The sequence below is a fragment of the Anarhichas minor genome, unplaced genomic scaffold (genome assembly GCF_050575085.1).
Source record: "Anarhichas minor isolate MPS153535 unplaced genomic scaffold, ASM5057508v1 ptg000032l, whole genome shotgun sequence".
Lineage (NCBI taxonomy): Eukaryota > Metazoa > Chordata > Actinopteri > Perciformes > Anarhichadidae > Anarhichas > Anarhichas minor.
The window spans coordinates 3,224,305-3,237,352 of record NW_027466478.1 but is presented as its reverse complement, the minus strand read 5'-3'; the positions used below and the strand labels follow the sequence as shown (position 1 = coordinate 3,237,352).

The following is a 13,048-nucleotide window of genomic DNA, read 5'->3' as shown; positions in this document are numbered from 1 at the left end:
CAACTTTATTGTTTAGACCAACACGTTTTGACTCGTGGCCTTCATCGGGGTCATGATGACACACATACAGACAACATTCAAATGGGTTGGTTATGAAGCAGAAACACAGCAGAGGTAAAAAAAAACATTACACACAGCCAATCATATACATGCACACACATATTAGCCAATGGCACACCAGCAAATATGGACTGGGTATATGGTCATGTGACTTAAGGCCAATTGTTGTCCCAGACTGGCAGAGAAGCAAGGGGAGTGTCCAATGAGGGGCATGGGCGCAACTATATTGGTTCATAAACTGGAGAAGTAGAATTAAAGTGTGGTATTAACTCTGTACAGATGTAGCATACATTAAAAACACTCATTTAAAAACAGTTAATAAAGTATATAGCAACAACAAGACACATCACAAAATACACATCATGAGAAATACATCATAAAAGATAATCATAAGAGAACCATTAGTGAACACATAAGTGAGAGATATGAAAGAACAACTTCAAATCTCATTAGGAGTCCTCATTCATGCCCTCTGGAAATAAGCATTGAAAATAAAGAATCCAAAATGATTCTCTCTTGTTCCTGAGAAACTAGACAATACCACCTTTGTGGCTTTATATAAAACCATAAGAAATAGAAATAGAACAGCTTGACGTTGCACAGTGATTAAAGTATAGGCACAAAGTTGCCAGATCAATCATGAATGGGCTGCAAACGTGTGTTCAAGTGTATGAAGAACAACGTTATTGTTTCTGAAACACAGCGGCGTGTCAGTAAAGCAACTCCAAGTAATCCTGGAAATGTGGCTATTAAAGAACAGACTGCTTTAGATGCTCTGCCTCTGAACCGGAGGGGGTCGTGTTGTGTTCAGTGTGTGCTCAGTGTCTGTGTAGATTTATGGATGTGTAGAAATAGAACTGTATCTATTTATTGATGCTTCAAAAAGTGCTTTCAGTGTCAGTGAATCAGAACCTTAAAGCAAGCCTGTGAAGCCACTGAAACACTGCTATGGGGGATATGGGGCACCTGTAATGGACAACTGAGACAGCCACCCCAAAACTTTGTGTGCTTCTCCCCTTTTTCTCTGACTGGCTAGCTTTTTAACAGACATAAAGTCATCAAAAGCATTGTTCTGGACACGATAGAGCTGTTACAACGGATGTGCTGTGGCATCTCCTATTGTAACGTGTCAGTCGTCCTGAGGGAGTCAAATGGAAAACCTTAGTGCCCCGAGTTGTGAGCTCCGGGTGTGATAAGAGTCTCTGTCACTGTGATCTGAAAGCTCTCTGATCTGAGCACACTGCCTGTAATAACTGTTCCTCCACACATGCTTTCATACCATCTCTTATCTGGGAACCGTGCCAAAAAGCATCTACCCACCAGAGACAAGGAATGGGAAGGAAAAGAGAGTAGTGGAGGAGATAGGAGAAATGAGATGAATGAAAGAAGAAGAAGAAGAAATGCAGAGAGTGGGTGAAGGGAAGGCAGAAGTGAAATCAGAGTCCTTGTGTTTTATTCCCACATGCACTGTTTAGGTGTTAAACGTTAGGCCGATGTAGCCGCTTGGTCTGATTCCAGCTGGAAAGCACTGGCGGCGGCAGCAGCAACATGTTGGCTGCTGATTGAAAACAGTGGCTTACCTCTGGGGAATAACAGATTCCTTTCTGTTGCTTTTTTTCTCTTTAACAGCAAAATGTTGCTGAGTCATGTTTCTGGATTGATATCGGAGAGTGGGTGTTACTCAGTTTAAGCCCCTTTTGTTGGATTTGTGGCTCGATCAATACTGTTTCCCACTTGAGACCCGGAACGGACTGTGTGTGTAATAACTGTACCTTCACAGAGGGCCTTTATAGCTGCTACATGGAGTCTGAGAGTCAATGTGCTGTCTTAAGTCCACATAACCCAGAGGAAACCAGGGAAACACAAAGATGTGTCTCATCATCTCTGTGTTTGTATTCAGCTCTTTTACTCCGCTATGTGCTGTAGAGAGTCATCATGCCAGCAGAGCTCCGTGGTTATTTTTAGACAGCGACAGGCAGAGATTTATGCGTGTGAGGAGTGTGCGGTGACCCTGTTATCAGTGAATTAATGGCATATGAGTTTGAAGGTGGGGATTGATTAATTAGACAAATGGCAATCAGTCAGCAGCTAATGCATATTGACATGGTGAAAGGTTCTGTAAACGTTTGATTGACAGCTTAATTTGTGTGCTGTATTTACGGTTTTGTGTGCTTAAGTAGTGAACTGCTGATGTGCTGTAACTTATGGACTCGCACATCATGACAGAAAGCACTGAGTGAGCAGTCCGGAGACTTCACTTTCACACACCATTCACCACCTTGGTTCACATGCAGTGGTTGGGATCACAGATTGAACACTATGGCTGATTGCAGAATACAATCGGAGCCACAGTTGATGCTATGTAACAATTAGGAAGTTGCTACTTCTCCTAAATAGCGTATGCAATCCAACATTGGATCCATCCTGTCAGGGACACCGTTCAACTGTTCAATCAGTGTGTTAGTCTGAAGATTTAGTCTCAGCAGCATTTCATCTTTTCAACAGAGCTGCTGCAATCAGTGGATTCACTTGTGGAGCTTACGCAGAAGCTCCAGTTCAAATTTGGTGAATCTTGAAATGCGTATATGTGTTGTTGACCAAGTGTCTTGACGGTGATTGAGCAGCACTCTAAGTCTGTGATGCATGGATCAACTTGACGCTCCTCTGCTGGAGCATAAACTACTGCTCCACAATAAAAGATGTGACTTTGTTCTTAAGTGATGAGGAAGAATGGTTGGTACGAATGCATTACATTACCTTTCACTGAGGGCCCATTCTTTACTATATGTGCATCTGAAATCACTCCCTCCTTCACTCAGTCAATACTCTACAAAACACACCCTCAGCTGTTTTTCTACACTAAGCATCATCATCATCATCATCACTGTCGGGTGATGATGCAGCCTAAAAGCAGATTGCATTGTGGGATTGTTAGCATGAAGTGCTGTACATGGACACTCTTGTTGTCTTTCCCATCGTAGGACTCTTTACAGACCAGTGGTTCCCAAACTTAGTTTTTTGGGGACCCATTTTTCAAAAATGACAAATCATCCCGACTCGACTCACAATATTGTTTAACACTCTAAATCAGAGGTCCCCAACCTTTTTTGCACCACAGACCGGTTTCATGTAAGACAATATTTTCACGGACCGGTCTTCAAGGTGTGGCGGAAAAACATGACGAAATAAAATGATACGATCGGCATGAAAACAAATATAAAATGCATAAAGAATACAACTCACAATAACGCTGAATCAGTGGGAGCCCTGAGCTTGTTTCTCTGCAATGAGACGGTCCCATCTGGGGGTAATGGGAGACAAAGACACCCGAAGTGTGTTCCTGACGTCCAGTCTACTCCGTTTTGTTTTGATTGCCGTCACTGCAGAACATCCCGCTTCACAAATAGGATGTGTGAAATGGAAGCAGAGTTTTCAGTGCTTTAGTGGTGATCTCAGGATATTCAGCCTTGATTTTAATCAAACACCAGCAGAGTTGTTGTCTCAAACATACTTTTAAGGCCACCGTCATTTACAATCTCCAGCAGCTGATCTTCCTCTGTCGCCACATATTCTGCAGAGCGGGCTTGGCGCGTCAGAATTACTCCTGATATTTAATCAGACTCCTGATATTGTCTGTTAAATGAAGCTTTCATGTTCTTGGAAGTTGTAGCTCTTCTTCTGTCTCCTTAGTGGCCTTTCCTCTTTGCAAAGAAGCTCTCCAAAAGTTATTCACTCATTTTCTCTAGTTTGTGGGCTTAACTTTTGAGGTAACGTATCACGTGACCGAGACGAGCGTCTTGACATGTCAAGAGCCACAGGCGGATGAAATTGCGAGAGAATCGGGTCATTTTTCAAAATAAAACTTCTTTCAGACTCTGATCATCAATGAAACGGAAATAATATAAGTTATTTATTCTTTCTGTGCGGTACCTAATGACCCACGGACCGGTACCGGTCTGCGGCCCGGTGGTTGGGGACCACTGCTCTAAATCATGAGCAGAGTGAAACTGTGCGTGAATGATCGTTGCTGACCACATCACCTTCTATGAAGTTGAAGAGGTAAACCAACTGCTTCTAAGAGATATACATTCGATAAATCACAACGTTGTTTCATGCGTTATTGAAAACATATACACATGTTCAATACTTTATAAATGAGACCAAATAAATGCATAAGGTGGAGTTAACAGACTCTCTCATTCTTTTCCTTTCCTTTCATTAGTTAAACAAACAGAATGTACCCTTGCCTTTCATATCAGATTCTATGTTATAAGTAGGCTTCAATGATCAGAGCAATACGAACATTCAGGCTCCCTCATGTGGTTGCACATTTAATGTTAAATATGACTATGGAGGAAATTCAGCAAATATATTTGCTGGCCTTGATGAAATCCCCTGCGTTCACCTGTGTCTTTGGGAATGACTGGTATATGTATAGAGCATACATTTCATATTCACAATACAGAACTCAAACTACTGTGCACTAAACGAGTGATTCCATTCCTACCAGCCAATTTGTGTGATTTTACTGATTCATTTTCCATGATCAGGCATTAATCCCTGTAGTTATTTGGAGAGATAAGCAGTTAATATGTTGTGTCAAGGTGAGTTTTTACTTACTAATTACTGACTTTATAGAAGAGCACAGACTGTGCTGGGCAGACACAAACAGAATCAGTACTTCTGCTGTTGCTAATGTGAATTTGATGTTATTGTAAATTTTAACATTTTTCTATTTTGAAATGATGTCTTGATTATTGTTATGCAGCAGTCACCAAGTCAAATTCCTTGTATGTGTACCATACTTGGCAATAAACAGTTCTGATTCTGATGTGTAATTGATCAACCCATTGATTTTTATATGAAAATCCAACAGTGTCATTATTTCCATAAAATACCTTCCCATCACCCACTGCTGAAACTCAGTGAATATGAACCATGTGGGGCACGAAAACAAAATGTAGACAACATGAAGTAACAACCAGGAGGTATATCTTCAAAGCTTTGTGAAGAATTATAAGATCTGTTAATGTCCAACGGTATTCTTCTTCTGTTTTTTTGTGCTGCAATGTTCAACAATCCTCCAACTGGAATTGTTGCTACACTGGATGCATGTTATAATAAATTGCATGTGGTTACTGCATTGATTTAGAATAAAGAAGTTGAACACTTTGAGTTTGTTAACACAGCTGAGTGTGGAAGTTCATTCTTGACTTTGGATTTCATAGCTTGACAAAATCATTTCTAACTCATGGTCCACTTTCCCACAATACTGAAGACCATACAAGGTCTCTGCTGTTCTAAAGCTTCCACGACGACATCTTCCAACAAGCATCATTTCATTCTTTCTCTAATGTTCTCACTGCCATCTACCCAGATACACAAACCTCCTTGTAGCCCCAAAATGCGTCTGAACGAGATTAAGTGAACCTATGAAGTTTGGTCCAGAGACTTCTTTTTCTTTTTTCCAGAAGATGTTTCTGTGTAACAAATCAGGTAAACTCATTCTGCACCTCATTCCTTAATGCTGCCTTCAATTAATGTGTTGCGGCGGAGAATCCCTGCCCAGAGTCGTGGCTTAACATGCACGACGAGAGTGACCTTACAAGCTCCACGCTCTCATTACCATAATGGCTCTCCTTGTTAATTGCTTAAGCTGCTGTCTGATTCATTGTGTACCCTGCTAAATTGAAACAGGTTCAAAAAAACACTCAGGCACGACTGTAATTTCTGCATTTATCTCTTTGGGATAAGTTGGAGATGTTAACTTTTACCCTCGGCCGGGCAAACGGGCTGACCCTTACTCATCAAGGTCGTGTCTTTGTTTGTTGCAGCTCCAAAACACAGTTGGTATTCAGAGCCACAGCAATGCTGCCCAATCATTTCTGTTCCCGTGTTACCATAAATGTGCCAGACCTGTGGGTACATTTAAATGAGGCAGTGACGGAAAGCTATTTCCCTTTTGACAGATATCATTTAAAGTCTGATCCAAACAGAGTTATGAAAAAAAATGTCACACAGACATCAGACATATTCCAGGATTCATATTATCTGAGCATCACTCAAACAGGCATATGGTGGACACCGTGAAAGGATGAGTCATATGAGAAATATGTTATTATAGCAGGAGGCTCTGCAGAAGGCTTACCAGCCAAAAACCTGTTTGCACTTTGCAATGACTGTGTGGCTGCCAACAAACCTACTTGTATTTACTTATGTGTATTTTACGTTAATAATTCATTTTTTTATTATTGAAGACCATTTATAACATAAAAATCGTCACCTGCACATGAATGCATACATAACATATTAACTAATCCTATAGCCGTCTATTTACCGCTTGTCTCTGCAGAAAGAAATGTATACCCTTTTGTAGTTATGGTTACATTTTTTGTATTTGGAGCTTTTAATCACGCAGCCTTCATCATGTATGTTGTTCAGCTATAATTGACATTGTCATAGCTAAAAAAAAAAAATTCAGTCACATGATGACAACAAAACAAGCCATATTTGTTTTTAAATGATCATGTCACATGTATGTCCAGCTGAGCTAACTCCATTTACTGATGAAGGCCATGAGATGTGTCCAGGGACAGAACAGCTACTGCTGCTTACAAAGAGCCCGTTCCACAAACATTCCCTCAATAGTAGTGCTGTGTATTTGCAAGAATCTGGCAATACAATACATGTCATGATACAGGGTTTACCATTTGATATATTGCAAAACTGTGAGGAGGCAATATACTGTGCTTTTTAATAATAATAACACAAACACACTGCCAAATGCATACAATCTGCTTTTACCTTTTTATGCAAGCAGAACAGCATCTATCAAAGTCCCTTTGACACCCAACATCACAACACTACTTCCTGTGCTATCTGAGTCATTGTCTGACACAAATCTTTGCTTTTGAACTATTCACTAAAAATATATCCAGTGTTTTTGAGCATTGGTAGAGTATTACAAAACATAATGTTGCAATATCATTTTAGCAAGAGCATTATTTTCATTTGTCATATGATGTTGATTTGATAAGCTTATTAAAATGCTCATGTTGATCCATTTCTGATGTATACACACATATATATATATATGAATCCACAGCAAAGAAATGGGAGAAGGCGCCTATTTTACGATGTTGAAAAATGAGCACATGGTGGTTTTTTTCATTATGGGCTTGACAGTAAGGGTTGCCATTGGGAATCATTTCGAAAAATTGGCAACCAATTCTTGGCCTTTGGCAACCACGCTGCATCTGCGTTGGTGCATCTACTTGAATGCGCACAGGAATCACTCTTTGAGACAACGGTCAGGGAAATAAAGTTAGTGACCGTTCAACTAACCTGTCACCATCACCAACAAATATGCAAATTGATCACCTGATATGATCATACATCATGAGAATGATTTCTCCTTCTAATAGAAAGAGTCGCTCGTCACAACAGCATACACAGTGTTTTGTTTGTAACTAATATTTAAAAACTGATGAAAACAGTTTTAACTCATTTTAAAGATCATACGATACATGTAAGCCATAATTAGATCCACACTCTGGAGGATGTTTTCAGTATCTCTTGTTTTATTTTGGCGGTCTGTTGTTAAAGATCAATTGTTAAAGAGCGAGTAGTTGGCAGAAAGAGAGATGAGTGAAGTGGAATAAGACGAGGCTGGTGGAGGGTTTCTCCTCTCTATCCTGCCTGTTCCTGTTCCAACCTGTCAGTCAGGCTGTCTCTCTGGAGACCTCCTTGAGTGGCGGAACAGGCTGGGAAACATGGCCTGGACCGGTTTAAGGGGCGAATGAGTCAGTGGGGGTGCAGGCTGGTTTTGAGGTTGGGAGGGTTTGTGGGTGCTGACCTGGGGCAGAGTTCAGGTCTGGACCACGGGTGGCTGTCAGAGCACACAGCAGTATACAAACACCTGCCTGTTTGATACCCAGATCATGCTCCACTCTACGGCCTCACTATTTTCCAAAGCACACAGCTTTTGTGCTGCATTATGGGATATGCCCTGATGATGCTGGTGCTGTCTTGGAAAGGCTTCCAGAGATTTTGTCTGGAGTTCGAGCTGTTTGAAAGAGCTGTCATTAGGTGGAGGCTATTTGGTTATTCCCCATTTTGGCTGTGGCCCCAAACTCTGCGCTGGATGGATGCTGTTGGACCGTGCCCTTCTCCGCCTCTTAGATGGGGCTTCTGTCAGCTTAGTTTATTCCATCTGCTTCTCTGTGTGCATCAAGCCATCTCTCTGTCTCCCCCTCTCTGGCTCACATACTTGGATCTGGCTCTGGTATTGTCCAAATGTTGGGGAAAGAATTTGTCTGTGACACGTTGCTGGGACATTATTTCGGCAGCTGGCGTTACTTGTGCAGAGGCTGGCGGTGCTTGGCAGCTTTGGGGAGGACAGTGATTCCGGTGCCACAGAGTTCACCCAGAGAGCCACTTAGTGTCTGCCGGGGTCTCTGTGAGCCCAGAGGACTGTGGGAGACACCTCGCATTCTACAATATTGACATGAGGGTTTTTTCGCACCTGCATTCAAAATAACATTATCTGTTTTTTTATTTCTGCAGTTTGTACAGCAGCATGTCAGGGTTTCAGGAGTGGGCTTCAGATTAGAGAGCATTCAAACAGGGCTTCAGCTCAGCTCCTTGTTCTTGGCAGGCTTGTTGGAGTGGCGGCTCTGCCTTTTCAGCCACATTGTCAGTCTAAGAAGTATAGGAGACAGTTTAATTCTGAGCATTAGAACACTGGGGGCTGTATGGCATCATAAAACACACTTCAATTCAAAAACATGCACCGACGAATGCAGGCAATCAGTTCGATGTCGTCGTATAAGACATGTCATATAATCTTGCCAAAAATGACATTTAACTCACCAGGCTGTCTGTCCACGTAGCAGCAACTAATTTGCAAAGAGTGTGTGTACCAGCAGTTCTGTTAGCTGTTAGAGCCCAAAGCAAACACACCGTCTAAAACAATAAAAGTTAGCCGCAGCGCAGCGGCCAAGAGGTACGCAGCAGTGTGTGTAGTTCTGTTAGCTGTTAGCCAAACACGCAGCAGTTATCCCCCCACTGTGGGCTCAGAATAGCAGATGGAGGGGTCAAAGATGCACTCAGCTATGTGCCACTTTGACTGTGGGCCGGTTAAGAGTAGTGAGTGAGGAGTCAGCAGGAAGTCAACGGTAGCACAAAACAGGCAACAGAAGGTGTTTTGAAAAAGTGTGAGTCAGCAAAACAACCAGAGGTCCTTGCACAAGCAGCCATAACTGGCCAGACAAAATATCATGGACAGACACAAAGGTGCACAATTACTCGCTCACGACGCACACACACGACCGATCGCATGTTTTTCTTGACAGATATAATAATAATAACCATGTTTTCTTTTGACTTTAATTACCTGAAACTAAGAATCGTCATGATTTTGTTAACTTAGAATGAGCAGTTTCATATCTTCATAGAGAGACGGTCCTCTTTTTCACTGCCATGATCTACAGAAACCCAGAAGAGACAAACCAACGCTGGCTCTAGATATGGCCATTTGGGTTTTCACGTCTGCCAACGTAGATGCATGCCTGGCACATGGGAAAAGTTTCAGTTGTTAGTAGCTAGTATTTATTTATAATTTCATATTTAACTCCATGATTACCAAATGTAAAGAATAAACAACAGCTTAAACAATTTTCACAACCTGGCAACCCAAATTATGTTATATTATTAGCTTATTACAGCTCTACAAACATTAATAAATATTTATGACCATTAATAAAACCATTGGTTCCCACGCTATAATGGTTGTCCTATTACAAACCCAGAAGTATAGAGGAGCCCTCCTATACAGTAAGAAACCTGGTTTCCTGCAGACAGCAACATACTATTGAACTGCTCAGTGAATTCTTGATACAAAAGCTGTGAATGATTGATAACAATAAAATGCATACTTTGTATAGCTGGGAATGTTCTCTCCTTTGATTTGATGAGACACAAAAAAGCATTACATTGCATACACAGACTGACCAATATTAAATATGAAGACAATATTTAAAGAATGGTAACAAAGTAAATGTTTGTTGTTCAAGTGTGTGGATGTGTAGCAGTTGTGCGGGTAAAGCTGAGTGCTGCTGTCACCCACAGTCTGCAGCAGCAGCATCCACAGCTGGTTGAATGACTCCTTGCCCTGCGGTGTCGCCATCAGGTTTCTGTGTTGACCGTCGTCCCCTTAGATGGGTTACTGCAAAAACGCAGCCATAATCTGGATTTTGGAAGCAAATCAGGCAACTCTGACCCCTTTAATCACACCACCACTGCTGCCCTAATGCTTACCCAGCTCCTCCATCCCAGAGGATGCGTGGTCTCATACTAGAGATATCTTTCGGTTCAGTACAATCTATTTTCTATCTGTATTTCCTGAATAGTAGAAGGAACTTTGTGGCCTTCCATCTCCTGCTTCACAGAATTTGTCACAGAAGTAAGACATACGATATGGATTAATTTTCTTATTAAGTATTTTTTCACTTAATTATTTAGACTGCAAAACAAGTTTCCGGAAGTGTCAAGTTCATGGAGCCCTTGTCGAGGTCTTCATTTGTCTTGTTTTGTCCGATCAACAGTCCAAACCTGTGAATATTCCATGTACAATTATGTTAAACAGAACATCTTCAAGGAAGCTGTGGAATGTTTGACAAATCCCTTCAGTGATTGATCAATGATGCTTTTTTTCTAAAATGAAGTGGTGCATTATTAATTATAATGGCTACCTCCTAATGATGAAAATATTGATGAAAGTTAATTCATATTTTGGGATGATGATATGATATGTTGCAGCCCACTCAGCTGTAGTTTGAATAGACAAGACATGCTACATCAGGAAATACATTCAGAATCATCAATTCTCCAGTTCTCACTTTTGCCAAATTTACCTTACAGCTTCATGGTAATAGAATTAAAATGACCTCATTCATAAAGTCTGCCGTTAACTACCTCTCCCAAGGACTTTATGTTTTCAGTTCCGTTAGCTTGTTGGTTTGTTGGACAGCAGGATTACAAAAAAGCTACTGGCCCAATTTCCTTGAAGCTTGGTTGAAGGTTGTAGCAGGGGCCAATAGAGAAACCATTACTTTTTGGAGTAGATCCAAACCACCGGACGGATACACAAATTCTTATTCACTTTCATTAACATTGCAAGATAGGGCTTTTGGCCTTGGCGGAGGTCTGTGCTGTCCGAGTGCCCTTCTAGTTTGTAATGTGTGTCAATGAAACTGAACTGGTTAAAAATGTTTATATGCTTAAAAAGCTATAGTCAGGTTTACTTTTCAGGAAACGTTTTATTGTTTTCGGTCAGTGGGACCGTGAACAGGCATCAACCAATCAAGTTGTGGAGTTAAGTTGCACCTACTGTATATTCATGAAACAGCACCAGGGAGTCTCTGTAACCAAGACAGCAAACTTTATTAGTCCTTTCAACCTTGACAAAGAAAGCGCAGACTATGGAGCTAAATCCAGGTCAAAAGTTTTGTTCATTTGAAAAAAAACGTGAACCTGAAAGTTCAAGTTGTGGTCTTGAACATTGAAAAATACAGCAATGTATTCAAAATAAAAATAAGTGAATGAAAAGTTGTTTTGGGTTGAATATAATTTTGATTCAGTTCTGGAATTTGTTCGAATACATTTTTTTTTTCATTTTTCACTTTCATATATATATTTTGATATTTGAGTTTCAGTTTCAGATTTTATATTTTCAGATTCAAATCTTTTTTTCAGTTCAGACTTTTGACCCTGATCTAACGTGGGGGGCGTGGTATCAACTGAGAGGGGCGTGTCATCATGAGTGACAGCATAACAACGAGGGCTGAGGAGTTCCTCAACCACGTTGCCTTCAGGTAACGTGGTAACCAAGGAGCTTTTTAACTACCTCAGCGACCTCTACCAGGGATATGGGTGAGCCTCCCCCTAGGTCCTCAGGCGCTGCCTCCTCTGCAGAGGACATGTTGGTCGGGTTTAGGAGTTCCTCAAAGTGCTCTTTCCACCGCCCGACGATGTCCTCCGTCCGGGTTAGCAGTTCCCCCCCCTGCTGAGAACAGCCTGGGGTAAGCCCTGCTTTCCCTTCCTGAGCCGTCGGATGGTTTGCCAGAACCTCCTTGAGGCCAACCGAAAGTCCTTCTCCATGGCCTCCCCGAACTCCTCCCATGCCCGAGTTTTAGCATTCGCGACCACCGCAGCTGCAGCCCTTCTGGCCTGCCGATACCTGTCAGCTGCTTCAGGAGACCCCTGGGCCAACCAGGCCTTGAAGGTCTCCTTCTTCAGCTTGACGGCTTCCCTCACCTCCGGTGTCCACCACCGGGTTCTCGGGTTGCCGCCACGACAGGCACCGATGACCTTCCGGCCACAGCTCCTAGCGGCCGCGTCCACAATAGAGGCTTTGAACATGGTCCACTCGGATTCCGTGTCCCCAACCTCCCTCGGGATGTGTGAGAAGTTCTTCCGGAGGTGGGAGTTAAAGACCTCCCGGACAGGGTCCTCCGCCAGACGTTCCCAGTTTACCCTCACTACACGTTTGGGTTTACCGGGTCTTTCCAACCGGTTCCCCTGCCATCTGATCCAACTCACCACCAGGTGGTGATCAGTTGACCGCTCTGCTCCTCTCTTCACCCGAGTGTCCAAGACATACGGCCGCAAATCAAATGATACGATTACAAAGTCGATCATTGATCTCCGGCCTAAGGTGTTCTGGTACCAGGTACACTTATGAGCCACCTTATGTTCGAACATAGTGTTCGTTATGGCCAAACCGTGGCAAGCACAGAAGTCCAATAACGAAACACCATTCGGGTTCAGATCGGGCAAGCCGTTCCTCCCAATCACCCCCCGCCAGGTTTATCCGTCATTGCCCACGTGAGCGTTGAAGTCCCCCAGGAGAACTATGGAGTTGGTAGGCGGCGCCCTTTCCAGGACCCCTCCCACCGACTCCAAGAAGGCCGGATACTCCGAACTGCTG

At 42.4% G+C, this 13,048-nt stretch overlaps 1 protein-coding gene across 1 annotated transcript in view; it reads left to right on the top strand.

Annotated features, from left to right (window-relative positions):
- The window catches only part of grik2 (glutamate receptor, ionotropic, kainate 2), a 291,149-nt gene that overhangs the window by 124,315 nt on the left and 153,786 nt on the right, over nt 1–13,048 (top strand). The gene's annotated exons all lie outside the window — the stretch shown is intronic.